The 22,151-nt window shown below is 39.8% G+C and overlaps 1 long non-coding RNA gene across 1 annotated transcript; it reads right to left on the minus strand.

Annotated features, from left to right (window-relative positions):
- Nucleotides 1–252: 252 nt before the first annotated feature.
- Nucleotides 253–13,073, minus strand: LOC121029767 (uncharacterized). Its single transcript, XR_005789882.1, has 3 exons — nucleotides 13,063–13,073; nucleotides 12,752–12,761; nucleotides 253–354 (listed from the first exon to the last, which is right to left on the minus strand). It is a non-coding gene; the product is annotated as an uncharacterized LOC121029767 (long non-coding RNA).
- Between the last annotated feature and the right edge of the window lie 9,078 nt (nucleotides 13,074–22,151).

The raw sequence follows: 22,151 nt of genomic DNA on the forward strand, positions 1-22,151 counted from the left end.
CTACACTAACCAAATCAGGTTCTGACTGAGGAGGGTAAGGGAGTTCAGCAAAGCGAAAGAGACCAACTACCTCCATTTTGACCTCCATCTGTACTTGGTAAGTGATTAAGTTCTTCTTTCCAGCTTGACTCTTAACTCTGGGAAAAGACCCTGCAGGCAAAGCATTTTCTAATGAGAACTGAAACTATCCCCTCAAGCAATAAGGACCACCCTGAGCCAGCAAGACTTGGCCCGTGACAGTGATCAACCAGACCTTTACTGCCCACCCATGCATGTACCCACTGACTTTTTTCCCACATTTTCCTCATATAAACCTGGGAGTATTTTCAGCACTTTGGAGACAGTCTTTGAGATCTTTGAGATCTTTGAGAGTCTTTGAGAAATAAATTCCTGTCTTGTTTCACTACCACTCATTTCTCTGCCTTTGGATTTTGTCAGCAGTGACTGGCCGAACCTGGTCTGTTTAAGACCCCCAGAGCTAGGTGCTCTTGCACCCCTGTACCCCGGCTACACTGATGGGTCATTTCTGGACAGTCATTGCCGCATGAGATTGGGGCTCTCTTTCTTATCTTGTCAGAGGGCCAGAAGTTTTCCAAGATGGAAGAAGACCCCTCCCCTCCCATTGTTTTCCTCCTCAGCCCTCACTTTCTGGTATACGGTGCGTGTTGTAAGTGCATAGTGGCGGATCTCTGTGTTTTTCCTTTCCAGGTGGCCTAAGTGGCAAAGAAGGTGGGAACCAATTCCTTCTAGGGAAAAGACCTGTCCATCCTGTTCTCTTTTCCTCTGGTATCTCTTCAACTTCCTGTCTTCCATGTGACCAATTTGGTAGTAATATTTGGGTTTAGCGTTAAGGAGAAGTAAGGGTCATCCTTGCCAGAGCTCCCTGCCTCAGGGTTTCGCACACAAGCCCAGCAACAATAAATTAATGCAGCCCGGATTGAAATCTTATCACACTGTATCTCAGAGGTGCAAAGAAAATGTTGGAGATGGAACTTTAAAATCACCAATTAAAGTATTTTACTTTTCTAATTTAACATAGTCTCCTTCCAGGTAATAACTCCCAGTAAGAGCTGTTTCTCTCCTTTTTTCTTTTGCTCCTCAAGTAGGTGTCTGGAGGGCGGTGCTTGGGTGACCTCATGCTTCCAGAGCCTTGCTCTTTGGATATCACCAGCCTGCGCCGCAAGAGTGCTAGTCCGGTCTTGTCCCTGGGCTGCCAGTCAGAAGGGCTGCTCTCCTGGCTCCCAGCTCTCACGGCTGGCAGGAACTTTTCCTGCATCATCTCCCTCCTTCCCAAAATGAAATTTGTCAACACCTACGTCCCAGAGCCCTACTAGCAGAATGGCCACTGGGAAACATAATTTATGGGAGAGACGAAAACACATATATGCACCCCCAACATACCCTTTGTCACTTTATGTTGCCTCATCATTGTCTGTTGTCTGATTATCACTCTGGGAACCCTGAGGGGGAAAGAGTCTGGAATTGGGGGTTATCCCAAATACTTCATAAGGTCAAGCTCTTAACAGGTAATTTCTAGTATTACTTCTACATATGGCATTCTTTCTCATTATACTCTTATTCTCTCCTCATGTACCCCAGGAAAACGTTCAGGGATTTTCTGTTTTGCTTGCTGCTATAACCCCAATGTCTAAGTAGTACATGGCACAGAGTAGGTGTTCAATAAATATTTGTGGGATGAGTGAAGGGTTGATCACATCTGCTGTGGTGGATTTATCCAGGTCAGCTCTCAGAGGGGGATCTTATTTCCCTTACCTCCAGGTGGTCGCAGAGCAGCACACGGAAGCTGATGTGTTGTCCACAGCGCGTGCCAGCTCAGAGGTAGTAGCTGAAGCAGTGGGGCTTGGTGAGGTCCCTCAGGAAGAGCAAGAGGGAGGACAAATGGGGCCAAGAGTAGCCCAAAAGGAGCAGTTCTCAAACTTTTAAATCTCAGAGCCCCTTTATAGTTTTAAAAATTGTTGAGGGCTCCCAGAAGCTCTCATGGGTTGTATCAATATTTATTGTATTAAAATTGAAACAAAACTTTTAAATATTTATTAATTTGTTTAACAAAAAAACCCACATTACGTGTTAGGATAAATAACATTTTCATTTACAACATAACTATCTTTGGGGCACCTGGGTGGCTCAGTCAGTTGAGCATCCAACTCTTAATTTCGACTCAGGTCATGATTTCAGCATCATGTTATGGAGTCCTATGTAGGGCTCCATGCTTAATATTCTCTCTCTCCTCTGCCCCTCTCCCCTACTCATGAGTGCTCTCTAAAACCAAACAAAACAAAACAAAACAAATGAAATGAAATAAAATAAAATAAAATAAAATAAAATAAAATAAAATAAAATAAAATAAAACAAAATAAAATAAAGCTATCCTTTCCTAAACAAAAGTCACTGAGAGGAGGGGCAGTTCTTTTTTGGCAAATTGCCTATGTCTGGCTTCACTTGATCTTAGCCAAAAGGCCGAGAAGCGATGCCTATGTCTGGCTTGATAGAAGGCAGCTGGGTTTCATGTCTGCCTCTGTATTCAATCTGCTGTGATATGTTTTAGTTGAAATTTGGCCTCATACAGACACACAGTGGGAAAAGGAAGGATCTTGGGGACTGCAGGGGTTCTCTGACCACATTCTGAAAACTGCTGTCCTAAAACGAAAGGTGCTGTAGCAATAATGATGATCTCCGCCACAGAGCCTCCAGCCCTCCAGGGAGTCCAGACCCTGCTATTAGAACAGAATCCCTGTTTCTCACCCTCCTCCCACCAGCCTCTCTGCTTAGGATTGCACAATTCTTTAATAATGTATAAAATGGCTGACAGCCTTGAGCAGCAAAATTAGATAAGATGTAAGTTCTTGGAGTATGCTGGTCTTGGGTAGAAGGAAGCATAACAGGCATCTCAGAAAGGGGATGAAGGAAAGAACACATGCATTCTTAGTAAGGAGAGGAAAGAGGTTATGAAGTTCAGGCGCATTTGCAAGCAAGTATGTTTCATATTTGCACCCAGTGCCTGGGCTGAAAAAAGGAAACAAACAATAAAGCTCAGCCTGCTGGGTGTGTGTGGAAGGAGCTGGTTCTCAGAGGGGAGGAGCTGGCCTACGCAATTACATTCTACTTCAGTATCTTCTCAGGACTTGCTGGAGGGCCACAGCTTTATCCCCATTGGTTGAGGATCTCATGGAAAGATAGTCGACTCTACCAGGTACAGTTCTAAGACCAGTCAATTCTCAACACGGTGGAGTGGCCTTGCTACCACTGGTGGGAAGGCTTCAAGTAACACTTTCTGTTTATAAACCCTTCCTCCCAGGCTAATACCAGCAACCACCACCTTCACTGTGTATCTTGCTTACCTGCTTTACAGAGGGAAGGCACAGCCAACAGCTGTCATTCGCCCTCGCAGCCTCCAAATACCGCAAGTGGCCCAGCTCTACCTGGAAGGATGTATGTATGAATGTGAGTGACTCTGTACTACTGTGGCTAGAGGCAAAAGCCACACCCTGGAGCCTTTTAATAAACAGATGACAGGTCCAAACTTTGTCATTTGTTTTTTTATTTTTTATTTTTTTTAATGTTTATTTTTCAGAGAGAGAGAGAGAGAGAGAGAGCAGGGGAGGGGCAGAGAGAGAATCTCAAGCAGATTCTCTGATGTGGGGCTTGAACTCACAAACTGTGAGATCATGACCTGAGCCGAGATCAAGAGTCGGACACTTACCCAACTAAGCCACGCAGGCACCCCATCTTTTGTTTTTTTAGAGAGAGAACGAGCAAAGGGGGAGGCAGAGGGAGAGAGAGAGAGAATGAGAGACTCTCAAGCAGGCTCCATGCTCAGCACAGAGCCCAACGCAGGGCCCAGTCCTACAATCCTGGGATCGTGACCCGAACTGAAATCAAGAGTTGGATGCCCTACTGACAGAGCCACCCAAGTCCAAACTTTGTATCTGGAAATTTTCAAGGATTTTTCTTAAATACTATGAAATAAACTTACCATCTGTGCTGCACTTACTTCTATCCTGACTTGTGACATCTTTTGCATTATTGCTCTATGTGGCTGTTTAGGTGGCCCGGGAGCATGACTGGCCTGTTGCACAGTAATCCCCAAATCTCATACAGTCTTTGGTACACAGAAAGCACTTAAAAGTTTTTAGTTAATGAAAGGTAAGTACATTAATTCTGAAGATCTTACTATAATGTGTACCACACATTATGCCATTTAATTAAGATTATCTTGTAAAGCTTATCTTCTTAAGAAGGTATAAGTTCTTTGAAAGCAGGAAATGTATATTTGTGAGGGTTTTGTTTGTTTGTTTTTTTTTTTTTTTGGAAGGGGGGGCAGGCAGGGTGTGGAGGGACACAGTGAGTGTGGAGCCTGACATAGGCTTGATATGGGACTCGATCCCACAATCCTGGGATCATGACCTGAGCCGAAATCAAGAGTCAGACACTCAACCAACTGAATCACCCAGGCGCCCCTGTTTGTGAGGTTTTTTAGACGTTTTGCATAGCAACCTATATCTACCTATCTTAGGGGAATGTTCCCCAGATCCTTCTAAAAGGCACATCTTCTTTTATACAATGTTAAAAGCTATATTTATGTATCATTTTGCTACAGAGTAGGACCTGCTTATTTTTTTTCTCAGTCTCACTAATGGTTTTAGATAGAGAACATTATTAGTTTATGTTCCAATAATATTCCTTGTTACTCAGAAAAAAATGTCAGCTAAAGGGCTTGTTTTACTATCCCTTATGTAACGAAATCAGACTAAACATGAAAGCATATGTTTAACATACCAGCTCTGCTTTTATCTGTTTAAAATGGAAAAGCTTCCATAGTTTTTTTGTTTTTGTTTTTGTTTTTTTTTTATCTAAAGTGGGATAGCAGTTCCTGGGAAGGAATATACAATATTTCGATGAAAAGATTGACAGACATTAAAAAACCAATATGAATAAATTAATAGACCAGAGAAATTTCCCACGTGGAAAGAGATTTCTGTGTCTCTCCAAAAACTCACTCTACCTATTAGCTCAATGAATAAGTATTAACAAGGATTGGGATTTTTGTTATTGATGTTGTTTTATAATGCAACAGTTTTACTGAGATAAATTCGCATACCATAAAATTCACACTTTCAAAGTTTACAATTCAATGGATTTAAGCACATTTATAAAATTGTGCAACCATCACTACTATGTAATTTTAAAACATTTTTATTAAAACAAAAATTTTAGTGGCCTGGGTGACTCAGTCAGTTGAGCATCCAACTCTTGATTTCAGCTCAGGTCATGATCTCACAATTCATGAGATTGAGCCCTACATCAGGCTCCATGCTGAGCACAGAACCTGCTTGGGATTTTCTCTCTCCCTCTCTCTCTGCCCCTTCCCTCCTAAAATAAATAAATAAACTTAAAATTTTCTTTTAAATAAAAAATAAAAGTTTTTTGTTTCTAAAAAGAAACCCCATACCCATTAGTGGGCCCTCCTCCCCACCCCCACCCCCATTCCCTCTTCCCTCAGCCCCTAGCAACTGCTAATCGACTTTTTGTCTCTATGGATTTGCCTTTTCTGGACATTTCATATAAAAGAAATATTAAACTATGGGACCTTTTGTGTCTGGTTTCTTTCACTGAGCATGTTTTCAAAGTTCACCCATGTTGAACCATGTATCTGTATTTCATTCCTTTTTATGGCCAAATACTATTCCATTGTATGGATATACCACATTTTGTTGGTCCATCCCATTAATCAACAGCCATCCATTAACTGACAGACATTTGGGTTGTTTTCACTTTTTGGCTATTATAAATAATGCTGCTATGAACATTTATGTACAAGCATTTGTATGTGTGTATATAACTATATATTTTATTTCAGTTCTCTTGGGTATATACTTAGGAGTGAAATTGCTAGGTTATAAATAACCATGTTTAACATTTTGAGGAATTGACAAGCTGTTTTCCAAAGCAGCTGCACCATTTTACAATCCTACCAGTAATGCATGAGGGTCCTAATTTCTCTATATCCTCACCAACATCTGTCTTTTTATTATTATTATTATTATTATTATTATTATTATTATAGCAAGCCTAGTGGATGTAAAATGGTATCTCATTGTGGTTTTTTATTTGCATTTCACTAATAATTACTAATTTTAACATCTTTCTATGTGCTTATTGGCCACTTATATATCTTCTTTGGAGAATTGTCTATTCAAATCCTTTGTCATTTTTACATTGGGTTATCTGTCTTCTTATTGTTGAGTTGTAAGAGTCCTTCACATATTCTGGATATAAGTCCCTTATCAGATATATGATTAGGAAATAATTTCTCCCATTCTGTGCATTAGGTTCTGTCCGTAACTCTAAACTCTGAGCAAATTACTTCACTTTCCTCATCTAGAAAGTAAGAGGATTCAAAAGACTCACTTTAGAATTAGCTTGCGTATCACTGGGAGCAGGGCTGGTGACCCAGAGTATAAGACACCAAGAGTTTCCATGTGATTCTTCTTCTGAAATACCAACATTATTAAAAATTTGGGGATAAGCAGAATCTTAAAAGTCCAGAGGAAAGAAAAACAGTACGTGCTGAGAAAATGGAAATTTTGACTCTGTTGAGAAACTGGTGGCAACAGTATCACAGTTGTGTCAAAGTAATCAGGATGAGTGGACTCTGGAGAGATAAATTATGCCTGCCTGCCCATCAGAACGAAGGAGCTGAGCATGTGACATTGCAGCATGCCTCCAGAGCTATCTTTTTTGGAAAAACAATGTTATTTTGTGGCTTTTAACTTTAGATCACTTAAAAACCATTAACTCACACAAATCAGCTCATCTTCTAACTGCCATTATTTTATTTTATTAATTTTATTTCTATTTTATTTACTAGATGGTATCTAGTTCTACTTCTCACTATAGTCAGTTTCAAAAAGAAATACAAAAACATCACAGATCCTTGATTTTCTTGATTTTTAGTGTTAGTTTTTGATCTTCCTGTTTAGAGTGTAGTACTTTTGGAAAACTATATTTTCCACACCAAACATAGATAGGTGTTTACAGACAGGAACTTGGAAGTATAATTTTTAAATGGTTAAAAGGAAAAAAATAAGGGCAAAATAATAAGGGAAATTGAGAATAACTTGAAATCACCAAAGGTTGAAACAAACAGGTCTTTGATTGTCCCTGGGAACCTCCAAGATGAATTTGAGAGGACAGAAGATGACAAATAGCACTTCTACAGCTGCACCTTTTGAGTCATTAGGAAGGAGCATTGGATGTTCTTAGATGCTTATTTAAAATATCAGTTCTAGTCTTTGGTGAATGTACACAAACCAAAACCTCGTGCTTTTCCTGTTTGAGAAGCCCCTGACCAAAAAATGGGAAGAGATTTAGCTTCTGCAGCCATATTTAAAACCCAAAAATGTATATCTGATATGGGCCTAGCATCCAAAATATAAAAAGAACACTCACAACTCAACAACAGCAAAAGATAAACAGCTTAATTAAAAACCAGACAAAGGCCTTAAATGGACATTTATCCAAAGAAGATATACATATGGCTAATAAGCATATGAAAAGATGCTCAGCATCAATAGTCATTAGGAAAATGTAAATCAAAACCATGAGACATTGGGGGTGCCCACCTGGCCCAGCCAAAAAAGCATGTGATTCTTGATCTCAGGGTCATAAGTTTGACCATCTTGTTGGGTGTAGAGATTACTAAAAAATAAATAAATAAAATTCTAAAAACCAAACCATATGATACCACTTCATACCCACTAGGATGGCCATAATCACAAAAACAAACAAGCAAACAAACAACAACCAGAAAACAAAGTGTTGGTGATGATGAAGAGAAATTGGAAGCCTCATACATTGCTGGTAGGAATGTAGAATGGTGCATTCACTCTGGAAAAGTTTGGTGATTCTCCAATAAACATCTGCTTACCATATGACTCAGCAATTCCACTCCTAGGTATATACTCAAAAGAACAAAAACTTATACACCAATGTTCATAGCATCACTATTCACAATAGCCAAAATGTGGGAAGTAGTAATCCAAATGTCCATCAATAAATGGATAGACCAACAAGATGTGGTATATCCATACAATGGAATAGTATTTGGCCATAAAAGGAATGAAATACTGATACATGTTATGATATGGATAAACCTTGAAAACACGCTTAGTAAAAGAAGCCAGCCACAATAGGCCACATACTATATGATTACATTTAATGAAATGTCTAGAAAAGCCAAGTCTATAGAGACAGAAAGCAGTTCAGTGGTTACCAGGAGCGATGGAAGCAGGAAATAGAGAGAGACTACTAAACGGGTAAGGGTTTTCTCCCAAACTGGTCAAAATGTTCTGGAACTAGGTAGTGATAATGGTTGCACAAGACCGTGAATAAATATACTGTTTCTGAATTGTATGCTTTAAAATGGTTAAAATGTTGGAGCGCCTGGGTGGCTCAGTTGGTTAGCATCTGATTCTTGATTTTGGCTGAGGTCATGAGCTTACGGTTCATGGTACTGAGCCCTGCAAAATGCAGGGCCTGCTTGGGATTCTCTCTCTCTTTCAAAATAAATAATTATGAGAAAAAAATTAAATGGCAAATTTTGTGTTATGTCTATTTTGCCACAATTTATTTTATTTTATTTTATTTTATTTTATTTAAAAAAAATTTTTTTTTGTTTTTATTTATTTTTGGGACAGAGAGACAGCTCGAGCAGGGGAGAGGCAGAGAGAGAGGGAGACACAGAATCCAAAGCGGGCTCCAGGCTCCGAGCTGTCAGCACAGAGCCTGACGTGGGGCTCAAACTCATGGACTGTGAGATCATGACCTGAATCGAAGGTGGACACTCAACCGACTGAGCCACCCAGGCGCCCCAATTTTGCCACAATTTAAAAAATAACACGAGTGGGGGAGGGAATAAAGAAATAAAAATTAAAAATAATTCAAACTTTCAGGCACCTGGATGGCCCAGTCAGTTAAGCATCTGACTTCGGCTCAGGTGATGCTCTCATGTTTTGTGAGTTTGAGCCCTGTGTCAGGCTCTGTGCTGACAGCTCAGAGCCTGGAGCCTGCTTTTGGATTCTGTGTCTCCCTCTCTCTCTGCCCCTCCCCCCCCACTCAAAAATAAACATTAAAAAAATAATGCAAATTTTCAAGGAAATGTACATTAATTTCTTGAAATAAAAATCCATAGCAAGGGGCTATTTAGTTGAAAGCACAAACAAGCAAATTACAAATTGCTTGAAGCTCCCCTCACAATTGATTGGGCCCAAAGTGGATACCAACACAAGCTGGGTCATTCAGAGGCTTTTCTTGGGAATTTAGAAGAGGAATTCCTATGTTTGACTTGGTCACGAGATGGGAAGAAGCCTCACTGTAACAGTTACCAGTATGAATTACTAGTATGTCCCAGAGCTCTCCTCATGCTTGGTTTGTTTCCCATGGATTCCTTGAGCTTGGCATTCTTACAATAACTCTCATTTTAAAAAATACCATTTTGCCTGAGTTATTTTGTGTGGTTCCTTTGCCTTAAAACCAAACTTCTATTCCTCATACAGGAGAGTTTTTAGGTATTTTAGGACATTTAGGTAATGTAATATTACCAATTGTATTAGGTTCCCACTGCTGCTATAACAAATTACTATAAATTTAGTGGCTTAAAACAACAGAAATTTATTCTCTCACAGTTCTGGGGACCAGAAGTTCAAAGAGAAGGGTCGTGCTCCCTCTGAAAGCTCTCAGGGAGAATCAGTTCCTTGTCTCTTCCAGCTTCTGGTGTTTGCAGGTGTTCCTTGGCTTGTGGCCATATCATAATCTCTGTCTCTGTGGTCACATTGCCTCCTCCTCTTCTGTGTGTCTGTCTTCTGTATGTCTCTTACAAGGACACTTATCATTGGATTTAACACCCACCCACATAATTCAGGATGATGTCCTCATCTCCAGTTCTGTAACCTAGTAACATCTGTAAAAATTCTTTTCCCAAATAAGGTAACACTTACAGGTTGTAGGAATTAGGGTACGGACATATCTTGGGGCATGGGACACCATTCAACACATTCCACCAGTATATAATGTAATATATAATATAATATAATATAATATAATATAATATAATATAATATAATATAACATAATAATGCCACAGTGAAACATATGCCCATTTTAAAGTCTGCTGATGCATGTTGGCAATATGTATCAGTGTTCGATATTGCTGACATTGCTCAAAACATGTTTTGAAATTTTTTATTTGGTGTTGCCCTCCGAAATTTAGTCATGATCTTTGAAAACTATAATGGCCATGGTCGAATCACCATATATTTGTACAGTGTAACAAGCACTTTCACATCCTTGGGACCTAGAATTACCCTGAAATAGTGGAGGCAGATCCAACTGGTAGAGAGTTTTGTTTTCTTCTCAACAAACTCAGTGCCTTTATTTTCCTGAAGACCAAATAGCATTTGGAGCAAACTCTGGGAAGGAGGAGGGCCACTGAAACTGGACAAACTAAATTTTGGCATCAGAATGCCCCAGATGGTATGGTTGGAAAAGTCCAAGGCATTCTTAACTCTCTCTTCCTCCTCACTCCACATCATGTCTACCAATAAACCAAATCCTACCGTTCCATCTGGAATATTTCTCATATATCTGATTCCTTCTACTCCCACTGACTATGCCTTAGTTGCCTCAGACCCTCCTTATCTGAACCAGTAAAATATTTTCTGACTTGTCTCCTTGCCTTTCAGCTTTGAGTGTCTTGCCCCTCTCTTTCTATGCTCTCCAAAGTATACTCACCTACAGATGTTGGCCCTACTCACATACATACCTTCCAGGGTCCCCACAACACAGACAAGAAATCGTAAGTTGCTCAACAGGGCCCTGAGTGGCCCTCTCAGTATGACCTCTGTCTAATTTTACAACTTGTCTGAATTAATTTCTGTTTCCTACCCCTGCTTACCTTGCACATTCATGCCTTTATGCCTCCACTTTAACTTTAAAATCCTGTCAGCTCTGCTTTTTAAAAATCTATGCATTATTTTTAAAGTAAAATAAGTACTACAAGGCCCAAAACAAAACCAGAGGGCTCCTGGACTCCCTCTGACCACCCTTGCTTCCTGTCCACTCTCTCCATCCCCCAGGAAACCTCTTTCAGCCCTCTTACCTAGTATTTAGTATTGACCTTCATACTTTAAAACAAAATGCTAATAGCGGTATATTTAGTTTTTGGCTTAAGATATAAACTGAGGACTTTTTACTACGAAGATGAGATTTTAGCTCTATTATTATCCAGATCCTACCTATATACATATTTATGCAAATATTATATATGTACATTCCCTTTCCCCATCCTCCTAATGTAGTTATAGCTTGAGTTTGGAGTCTATTGATATTTGGTGGTTTGCATATGATTGGTTCTACTACGAATATATTCTTTCTTGTACTTTTGTTCTTCTTTGGAATTAATCATTGTCTTGTTCTTTCCTTGACTTCATTTTCTTTGCTTCATTTTCCATTTACCTAGCATTTGTTCATCCCCAAGTTCTCTCTGCCAGAAGCACATCTCTTTTCAATTCCTTCAAACATATTGAGGATTCTATCAGTTTTTGTCTTTTTCTTAGAAATCCTCCCCCAGAATCTTCTGTCCTCCTGCGTCAGTCTGGGCTGGCTGCTTCCCATACCACCCTGAGCTTACCTCTGCCCTCCTTCTTGAAATTCCCTTTGCTCTTCTCTTGTGTGGGAGGAGTTTCCTAGATCCCATGTCTTATTCTTCCTGGGTTTCTTCTCTTTAATGAAGTATGTCTTCTAGTAGCTTCCTGAGAAAAAGTGCACAGGGAGTAAATTTCTTGAGCTGCTCTGTATTTGAAAGATCTTTATTCTACCCTTATACTTGATTGATAGTTAGCCAGTTCAGGCTGCTATAACGAAGTACCATAGACTGGGTGGCTTATAAGCAACAGACATTTATTTCTCACAGTTATTTGCTAAGGTTTATTTCTTCCTGGAGAGTGGAAGTCCAATCAGGGTGCCAGCCTGGTTGGGTTCTGAAGAGAACGTTCTTCTGAGTTGCAGACTACAGATTTCTCATTGTATCTTCACATGGTAAAGAACTGAGAGAGGAATCAAGCTCTCTTATGACTATTTGAAGGGCGCTATCCCATTTAGGAGGGCCTCCCAAAGGTCTCATCTCCTGATACCATCTCATTAGGAGGCAGGGATTCAATACATGCATTTTGGAGGGACACACACATTCAGGCCGTAATAGGAGACAGATGTCTAGGTTGGAATTCATTTATCCTTGATTTTTTTTTAAATTTTTTTTTCAACGTTTATTTATTTTTGGGACAGAGAGAGACAGAGCATGAACGGGGGAGTGGCAGAGAGAGAGGGAGACACAGAATCGGAAACAGGCTCCAGGCTCCGGGCCATCAGCCCAGAGCCTGACGCGGGGCTCGAACTCCCGGACCGCGAGATCGTGACCTGGCTGAAGTCGGACGCTTAACCAACTGCGCCACCCAGGCGCCCCTATCCTTGATTTTTTTTAATGTTAATTTATTTTTGAGAGAGAGACAGAGACAGAGCATGAGTGGGGGAGAGACAGAGAGAGGGAGAGAGACACAGAATCTGAAGCAGACTCCAGGCTCTGAGCTGTCAGCTGAGAGCCCAATGTGGGGCTTGAACCTAAGAAATGTGAGATCATGACCTGAGCCAAAGTCGGATGCTTAACTGACTGAGCCACCCATGTGTCCCTATTTTTCCTTGATTTTTGAAGTCATTGTTCCATTGCCTTCTAACTTTAAGCTGGTATTTTTTAGATACTGTTCCAATTCTGAGGCTTTGTACATGCCCTATTTCTCCCATAAAAAGATTTTAATAATCATGTTCTTTAACAAATTATTATTATTACCTTATTACCTTACTTGGTGTAGGCCAATTTTCATCCATTATGTTGAGCACTCAGTGGGCCATTTCAATCATCAGACTCATGTTCTTCAGTTCTGGGAAATCAGTGTGGTTTATTTCTTTTGAAACTTCTTCCTCTCCATTTACCCTGTGTTCTCTTTCTGAAATTCTTGCTTGGAATATTGTGTCTCCTGGATGGATCCTCTAATTCTCTTTTCTGTCCTATTTTTCAAACTTTTCATCTTTAAATTTTACTTTCTGGGAGATTGCCTTAAATTTACATTTTATTTTTTTTCACCTGGGGTTTTTATTTCTGCCATGATATTTATACCATCTTTTTTTTTTTTTTAAGTTTATTTATTTTGAGAGAGAAAGAGAGAGCAGGGGAGGAGCAGAGAGAGGGAGAGAGAATCTCAATCCACACTGTTAGTCCAGAGCCCGACATGCGGTTCGGACTCACAAACTGTGAGATCATGACCTGAGTCGAAACCAAAACCCAGATACTTAACCGACTGAGCCACCCAGGTGCACCTATACCATATTGTTTTTGCTTTATGATGTACTATACTCCTAACACTCTGAGGCTATTAATTAGAGGGGCTTTTTATTCCTGTTTGTTCTCCTTGCCTTCCTGCTTGTTTCTTTGCTTGGGTCCTCAAAAATCTGGTGATCCTTGCCTGACTGCTTACATTTTAAGGTATAGCAATAAGAAGTTGACTGTAAGCTCTGTGTGCACAGCATACATTATTGGCTAGTGGGCATTGCTATGGGATGATCTGGTCAGCTGTATCTTAAAGAACCTCCGGTGTTAGTATTTAACCTAATTACATATATATGCATTTAACCTAATTATTTACACACACACACACACACACACTCACACACATGCAGAATAACTGTAATGTGCTAACTTACTAGGTAGGCCAAAAAATTACCCTCTTCTCTCCTCTGAAACCCAAAAAGCTGGTGACATCATTTTAGATCTAGCATTTATAGCAATGAGTCATATCTGGCTGTGAGTCATAATCAATATCTTGGAGAAAACTTGGCAAAACATCAACATCACAGCTTCATTCTGAGCTTCTCTGTGAAGTTGGTTGTGCTTGCTCTTCAGCTCTGCAATCCAAACAGTGTTTTGGTCTTTCTCTGTACATTCAGGGCTTTTAAAAAATGATATGACTCGGGGAATGTCAGTTTTATCTTCTCGTACAAATCTTAAATTTCCAAGGATAAAATAAAGACACAGTAAAGATAAATCAGACAATGAGGATTTGACTGTTTTTGTACAAATCTTAAATCTTTCTGGATGTTATAAGGACATGGGAATGTTCTTTCTTAGAAAGAATTAGCAGAACTTCATTGGCCAAATCTCATTTTTGCTTTTTATGCTCTGAGGTTACAAACAAGAAACAAACTCTACCCAGTCTCGCTCAAGTTTAAAAATCACAAGCATTTCTCTAAAACAAGTATTCATTTTGCAACCTTTTACATCACATGGTTGAAAGAGCCATAGCGTCTGAAATTCTACTGTGTCATATCACCCTAAGTTCAAGTAAAAATTGGGACATTGCGGTATTTTGTAAAAATGAAATAGGCTGTTTTCCCCATGGAATTTTAGCTACTTAGATGGACAGGATTGAACCGATTACTCTGGGACCTGAAAAATAAAGATGATTTAATAGGATATGTTTTAATCTACTTCCCTTAATTTATCTTAAATTTCCTGGAAATAGTTTAACTCCTATCTTCTGGAAATGTCAAACGAAATTGTCAGAAATAACCAGACTTATTAAACAAATGGATTTTCATGTTTTTGCACTGAATAAGAGTAAGAACACTTTCTATCGGGGCTTCATAGGCAAATAAAAACTTAATTTGCTGGCGGGGGGTGGTTGTTTATTTTTGAGAGACAAAACAAAAATTTTAATTCTCTTGGCTTTAAAATGAAGAACATCAAAAACAAAAATCTTACTAAAAACAAACAAACAAACAAAAACTTTATTAAATCACAGCAATTACATTTTCTCCCCAAACTGTCCTCTCTGGGTTTTCATGTTCTTGCTAAGGCTATCTTTTCTTTCCAAATCAATCAGATTTGAGAGTTTGGGAGCCATCTGTTTTCCTCTCCCTTCTCCCTACCCCTCCTCACCCTCATCCATCCCACCTGCCTGATCTCTGGATTCAACTCATATTGTCAATCACCAGGGCTCAGGCCTTTATCTCCATGTCCACCATTCCATTTCCTTGGACTATGTTAGCCAGAGTCCTCAGGTGGCTCACAGCTAAGTTATTGCCATGTATCTCACTGCCTCCCATCTCTTTTTAGAGGAGTTTCAAGCTTAGTTGCCTAAAGAGTCAGGTGAGTAAAGGAGTGAAATGAGTTGGCTAAGCACAGGCCTTAACTGAAAGGACAGCCTCCACTCAATTGCAGCTATTGTTTCACCAGGGATAATGAGACAGTGTCACCAGAAATCCAGCTTTCCAAGAAAAGTCAGAGATCCCCAGAGTTTCTATAGGTTCTCTCACTTCCCTTGGATTCCTGGGAATTGTAGGTACAAGAAGAGAGATGTTTGGGACCTAGAAGGTAGGTTATGAAATGTACTAGGCTGGCCAAACCTCAATGCTTGTCATGTGTACAGTCCCTGAAGTGGCCTAAATGGTTCCTTATTCATAGGTGCCTCATCTTCCTGGCTCACCATCCTAGCCGACAGCCACCAAGAGGAGGTCTAAGAAAGTTCATTTGAACCAGGATGATGGTAATGAATCATCCAATCATCCAATCTGGACCAATCCAAACTGGACCAATCAGTTTTTCTCTCTCTCTGGAATTTGAACTTTAGATAAACAGTGAGTTAATTGGTAGTGATAGTGGATGTGGAAATACACAAAAAGCACAAACAGAAAGAGTAGTTGACTCATGGGAATACCAGAGCATTTAGAGTAAGGATCAACAAACATCTGCTAAAGAGTGACAAAATTACCTAGTAACTAGAGTTGCGTGGGATCTTGAATAAATTTCGAGTTTCCAAACTTTATTCCTGGTCTGTAGGGCACTATATTGTTATTCCTGTGTCTCCTATGAGTTCTGGGAATGAAGGTTTTCTTTAAAAAAGGAAAGGGAGGGGCGCCTGGTGGCTCAGTCAGGTAAGTGTCCGACTTCGGCTCAGGTCATGATCTCAGGGTCCCTGGGTTTGAGCCCCGTGTTGGGCTCTGTGCTGACAGCTCAGAGCCTGGAGCCTGCTTCAGATTCTGTGTCTCCCTCTCTCTCTGCCCCTCCCTCGCTCTCTCTCTCTCTCTCCCCTGCTCACTCAAAATAATAAACATCAAAAAATAATTTAAAAAAATAAAAAAGGAGGGGTGCCTGGGTGGCGCAGTCGGTTGAGCGTCCGACTTCGCTCAGGTCACGATCTCACGGTCTGTGAGTTTGAGCCCCGCATCAGGCTCTGTGCTGACAGCTCAGAGCCTGGAGCCTGCTTCAGATTCTGTGTCTCCCTCTCTCTCTGGCTCTCCCCCCGCTCATGCTCTGTCTCTCTCTGTCTCAAAAATAAATAAATGTTAAAAAAAATAAAAATAAAAATAAATAAAAAAATAAAAATAATAAAATAAAAAAGGAAAGGGGGTATAATTTTACTCAAACCTTGATAAATTATAAAACGTTTGTCCCAACTGCTTTTTTCTGTGGTCCTCTGCCCTTCTCCATTTGTTATGATGTAGAACATAATTCTGGAATACTTATAAGAACACTGCTTAACTAAAAATATATCAATAGTCAATAAAAATGTGCCAATATTCCACAGAGTGAAGTCACACACACAAAACTGGTATTACATTTTTAATTACTTGATCGAGAGTAGTTGCAAGTAGGGATGGGCCTGGATGTCCCAAGTTTTACAAGGAGTTTAAATCATGAGAACGACAATAACTCTTGAGAGTTACAAAACACTATGGGGCAGGAATTATGCTCCAATTCCACACTTTCAATATTTAAGGGAGGGGAGATAAAATCAGAGTGACAATAAGAACGGTAGGAAAAATTAAAAGATAAAAAGGGGAGAAAGAGATAAGAGACAAAGTAGAAGGGCTAAGATATCAAGGATAATGAAGTGATTATACAATTGATAACTGATATGACATATAAGGATTATACACACATGGACACAATTGCAGTTTGGGTGAGGGGTTAAATTTTTAAGATTATGTTGGTAAGAAAACTAAATTTTTTAAATAATGGAATAAATGTTTTAAAAGTTTTTCATAGTGTTAGAATTAAGTTAGAGTTTTAAAAAGTCAATGTACACTCATGACTTGAAAAAGAAATGTCTTCTGGGGCTCCTGGGTGTCTCTGTTGGCTGAGCATCCAACTCCTGATTTCAGCTTAGGTGATGGTCCCAGGGTCATGGGTTCGAGCCCAAGTCAGACTCTGTGCTAAGCATGGAGCAGCCTGCTTGGGATTCTCTCTCTTTGCCTGTGCCCCTTTCCCTGACTTGCTCTCTCTCAAAAAAGAAAAAAAAAAAAAGAAAAGAAAAAGAAATGTCTTCCAATTTTGTCCAAAAATGGCCTAGCAGTGATATTATTCTAATCCCAATCTGTGCTCATGAAAAACAATGTCATATTCATCCTTGATACCCCAATTTTTCCACTAATCACATAAAGGAACTAAGATTCTTTATAAAACAGTTCATTCCGTGTTTTGGGGTAGAGAAAGCTGAAGATAATCTGGAACATCGTCTTGTGTATATGAAACAAGAATGTTTTCAAATATGCGTGGGAGAAGTGCTGAAGAGATAACAGAACCATCTTAAAAGGACTTTCACTGGCCAAGATCTAAAGATTTAATCAGGAAAGGAAAATGATTCTAGATAATTGAAACTATGTTAATCTATGAAAGTCCATGATGATTCTCCAAAGGAAAAAAGTTTACAATTTAGTAAAAAGTAGTTTGGCTATAAAAGATAGTGAATGTGATAATAGAGATATGTTGCTTAAGTTGAATAAATACAGAGTTAGATGTATTGGGTTTTTAAAAAATCTAAAGCATATAATAGTTTATAAAGTGCAGGCATTCCTTTTCTCTAATTGCAACAGTAGGGAGGGATGAATACAAGAAATTGGGAATCAGCCAAAAAATCCTGGAAAAAAATATAAACTATACCAACTACAGAAAGAACTGTTCCACATCATTTGTCACACATAACAACTGGGTAGAAAAGAGATCCAACAGTTTTCAGCACTAGGGTAGGAAAATGACCAAGGAGAAAGAGAATTCCACAGTGTGCTTCATGATGATAATTCACCAAATGTCTTAAAGAAAACTAATTGCATAGACTCCCTCCCTGTCTTATGAAAGGTGAAAACTTTCAATGAGCTTATTAATTATAACAAATTAATGAGGCAAAATCAATTTGCAACAAATGAACAATCCAGCTCAATATATTATAATAAGAAGAAACTGGGTTCTGTAAGGTGGCCAAATAAGGGCACTTGGGTGGCTCAGTCGGTTAAGCATCCGGACTCTTGATCTTTGCACAGATCATGATCTCCTGGTGCATGAGATCAAGCCCCACATCAGGCTCTGTGCTGACAGTGATGAGCCTGCTTGGGATTTTCTCTCTCACTCTCTCTATACATCCTCTGCTCACTCATTCATTCTCTCTCTCAAAATAAATATTTTTTAAAATGCTTTAAAAAAGGATGGGTGAATGAAACTCAAAAAAAAAAAAAGGCATCATTTCAGAAGCATTAGGTTGCATTCTGTGAATGGCAAGGATTTAAAAAGTTTTATATGAGGGGCGCCTGGATGGTTCAGTCAGTAAAGCGTCCAACTTCAGCTCAGGTCATGATCTTGTGGTCTGTGAGTTCGAGCCCCGCGTCGGGCTCTGTGCTGACAGCTCAGAGCCTGGAGCCTGCTTGGGTTCTGTGTCTCTCTCTCTGCCTCTCTACCCTCCCCCCCTCTCAAAAATAAACATTAAAAAAATTTTTTTTGTTGTTGTTTTATATGAAAGGAAAACCAGCCAGGAGGCACAACCAAGCCTATGACCCAACTCAGATTAAGTTGGCTGAAACCCCATCTGGTCTAAATAATAGGCTTTTTCTTTTGGTTTTATACGTAGAATGAAATAGAATCACGTTATCTATAGTATTGTACCCCAAGGCTGCCACTAGCCCTTTTAAGACCTTTGTATCAATAAGGAAAAGACATCTCATCCTCCAGGTAGCTCCTGGAAAGATGGCTTTTTTTTTTCAATTTTTTTTTCAACGTTTTTATTTATTTTGGGGACAGAGAGAGACAGAGCATGAACGGGGGAGGGGCAGAGAGAGAGGGAGACACAGAATCAGAAACAGGCTCCAGGCTCCGCAGCCCAGAGCCCGACGCGGGGCTCGAACTCACGGACCGCGAGATCCTGACCTGGCTGAAGTCGGACGCTTAACCGACTGCGCCACCTAGGCGCCCCAAAGATGGCTTTTAAAAGCAGAGTGACAGCTGTATTTCAGTACTCCCTTGCCCCTTTGACCAGGCACTCTGTGCAAAGTACAACCCACATAGGCCTGCTGCCCCTGTTAGGAAGGTTTAAGAAATGAATGTGGTATGGGGCGCCTGGGTGGCGCAGTCGGTTAAGCGTCCGACTTCAGCCAGGTCACGATCTCGCGGTCCGTGAGTTTGAGCCCTGCGTCAGGCTCTGGGCTGATGGCTCAGAGCCTGGAGCCTGTTTCCGATTCTGTGTCTCCCTCTCTCTCTGCCCCTCCCCCATTCATGCTCTGTCTCTCTCTGTCCCAAAAATAAATAAACGTTAAAAAAAAAAAAAAATGAATGTGGTAAAATGACTGGCACCTCAGAAAGGGTAAGTATAGGGATAACGAAGACATTAATTTCAACCTGTCGTAATAGCACTTTAGTAGCAATTTAAGTATCAATTTTGTCATTGTGAAATTTTGTGCATATTGTTTGCTTCTAAATATAAACCTTATAACTCTTTTCTTAAAGCTTATTTGTTTATTTTAAGAGAGAGAAAAAGAGAGAGAGAGAGGAAGGGGCAGAGAGAGAGGGAGAGAGAGAACCCCAAGCAGGCTCCATGTTGTCAGCACAGAGCCCTACACCTGGCTCTATCTCATGAGCCATGAGATCATGATCTGAGCTGAAATCAAGAGTCGGATGCTTAAGTGAGCCACTGAGGTGCCCCTAAACCTTATAATTCCAGTTAAACTTGAGAGTATGTTGAGAAGGTTTGTGATCAATGCTTAAACGTCAGAGAAATTTTCACTTGTTAAGTTTAAATGTTTTGATTTCCTGGTTGTGTTCAGTGGTTAGAGGAATATTATTTCACAGATATGAAAGATTAATAATTTGAGCTTATGCAAAGTATAACTTGGAGGGTTCCTCTTTTCACACAAGTGTCCCTTAGACATTTAAGATCTAAGCAATAGATAGGTAGAAGAAATGGAAATAAAGCCACAATAAGGGGGAAAGAAAAACACTAAGAGCAGGAGGAGAGAACAATAATATTCAAGGCAGAGAAAGGGAGAGGACAGAAATAAAATGTAAAAGATAAAGGTAGACAGGAGAGAGAGCAGAGAAACCCAGAGGGCTCTGAAGTGTTTATGCAGGTAAACTGCTTATTTCACATATGGCTTTAACTCTTTTCCCTGCTCTTTAATAACTGGCTTACCTTTTTTTTTTTTTAAAGTAGGCTCCACACCCAGTGTGGAGTCCAATGTGGAACTTGAACTCATGACCTTGAGATCAAGACTGGAGCTGAAATCAAGAGTCTGACTTTCAACCAACTGAGCCACCCAGGCACCCCTCAATCATTTATTTAAAAAAAAACAAACAAAACAAAACAAAAACCAAAACAAAACAAACAAACAAAAAACCCCAAAACTTTCTCTAGAGAAACTGTTGACTTAAAAATAAAACTAACACATGCACTGGAACAAAAGTCTTCAAGAACCCTGAGAGTCCTCCCAAAACTTGCTTTATGCTTGGAATGTCTTGCTACCTCCATGATTAGCCCTTTGGGCCCAGACAAGAGCATCTAGCCTCTTCCTTTATATCACACAGCACAGATGAAAACAGGTTTGAGTATTACAATAGGCTTTCCTAAAGGCTAAGGATCTATAGGAACTATCCACAAAGAGTGACATGAAATTCAATAATCTGGTTTACAAAACCTGGATTGCTCTCTCTGGTGATCCAGCTCCCTGTCTCTTCATGGTGGGCACCATCTTAACACCCATCACCCATGTGGCTGCATCTGCAAGGCTACCTTTCTTAAAGGACAGAATCCAGGGTCTTAGATGAGGCCTACCCTTCAGACCTCAAAAATATAAACTTACATACCACATAATAACTCCACCATTCACCCAAGAGATACACACAAATAGGTGTCCTCCATCAAGGGCCCCTATGAACTGACTACCAGTTAGCAGCCTCCTGGAGGGTAAATTATTCCCTGGGACAGTGTGATATTACCCGCAGATAAAGCCAAACCTTAGGCCTTGGGATATAGTGAAAAGAGGACTAAGCATTAAGAGTTCAAGGGATTTAGTTGCTGACTCATTTTGTGACCCTTAGGTCTAAGTTATTTTATCTTTAGAGCTTCATTTACATCATAGGTAAAATAGAACTTATCTCTATTCTACTTTAAAGGATTGGGGTAAGAATAAAATGAGTTAGATGAAAAAGTGCTTTGAAAAAGTATAGACTCTTACAAAAACAGAAGAAGAAATTACATCATTCCAGAGTCTCTGTAATCTTTGCCTGTTCTTCTCCACCAAATTTTGCCAGGCCATTCTCCTCACCCGATCTGGAACCCATTGTTAATTTGCAGACCAGTGGATTTGAATTAAAGGTTCTGTAGGATCTTTTACAACTCTGGAAGTATACTATTTCCTTTCATCCAGTGAATATGAGCACTTACTATGCATCGTGTTGGAAACACAAAAATGAGTAAAATCCAGCAAAAAATGATAAAACCTAGCAATCAGTAATTATGGAATGTCATATGAAAAGTTTATACAGATTTCCTCAATTTATGAGGGGGTTAAACCATACGAATAAAGTTTTGGATGCATTATTTTAGATATTCCCTCTGTCCAACTTTGTTAACAGCCACGAAACCTTTATTAAGCACTACAAAGCTGAAAAATACTGGCTAGAGGCTGTGAGGATACAGAGATGCGTAAGATTATCGTGGTGGTCTAAAAACCTACAATCTAGTGTGGCAGGTAGTATGGATGAT

This window comes from Herpailurus yagouaroundi, unplaced genomic scaffold (assembly GCF_014898765.1).
Source record: "Herpailurus yagouaroundi ecotype Mexico unplaced genomic scaffold, PumYag 139, whole genome shotgun sequence".
NCBI classification, from domain to species: Eukaryota; Metazoa; Chordata; class Mammalia; order Carnivora; family Felidae; genus Herpailurus; species Herpailurus yagouaroundi.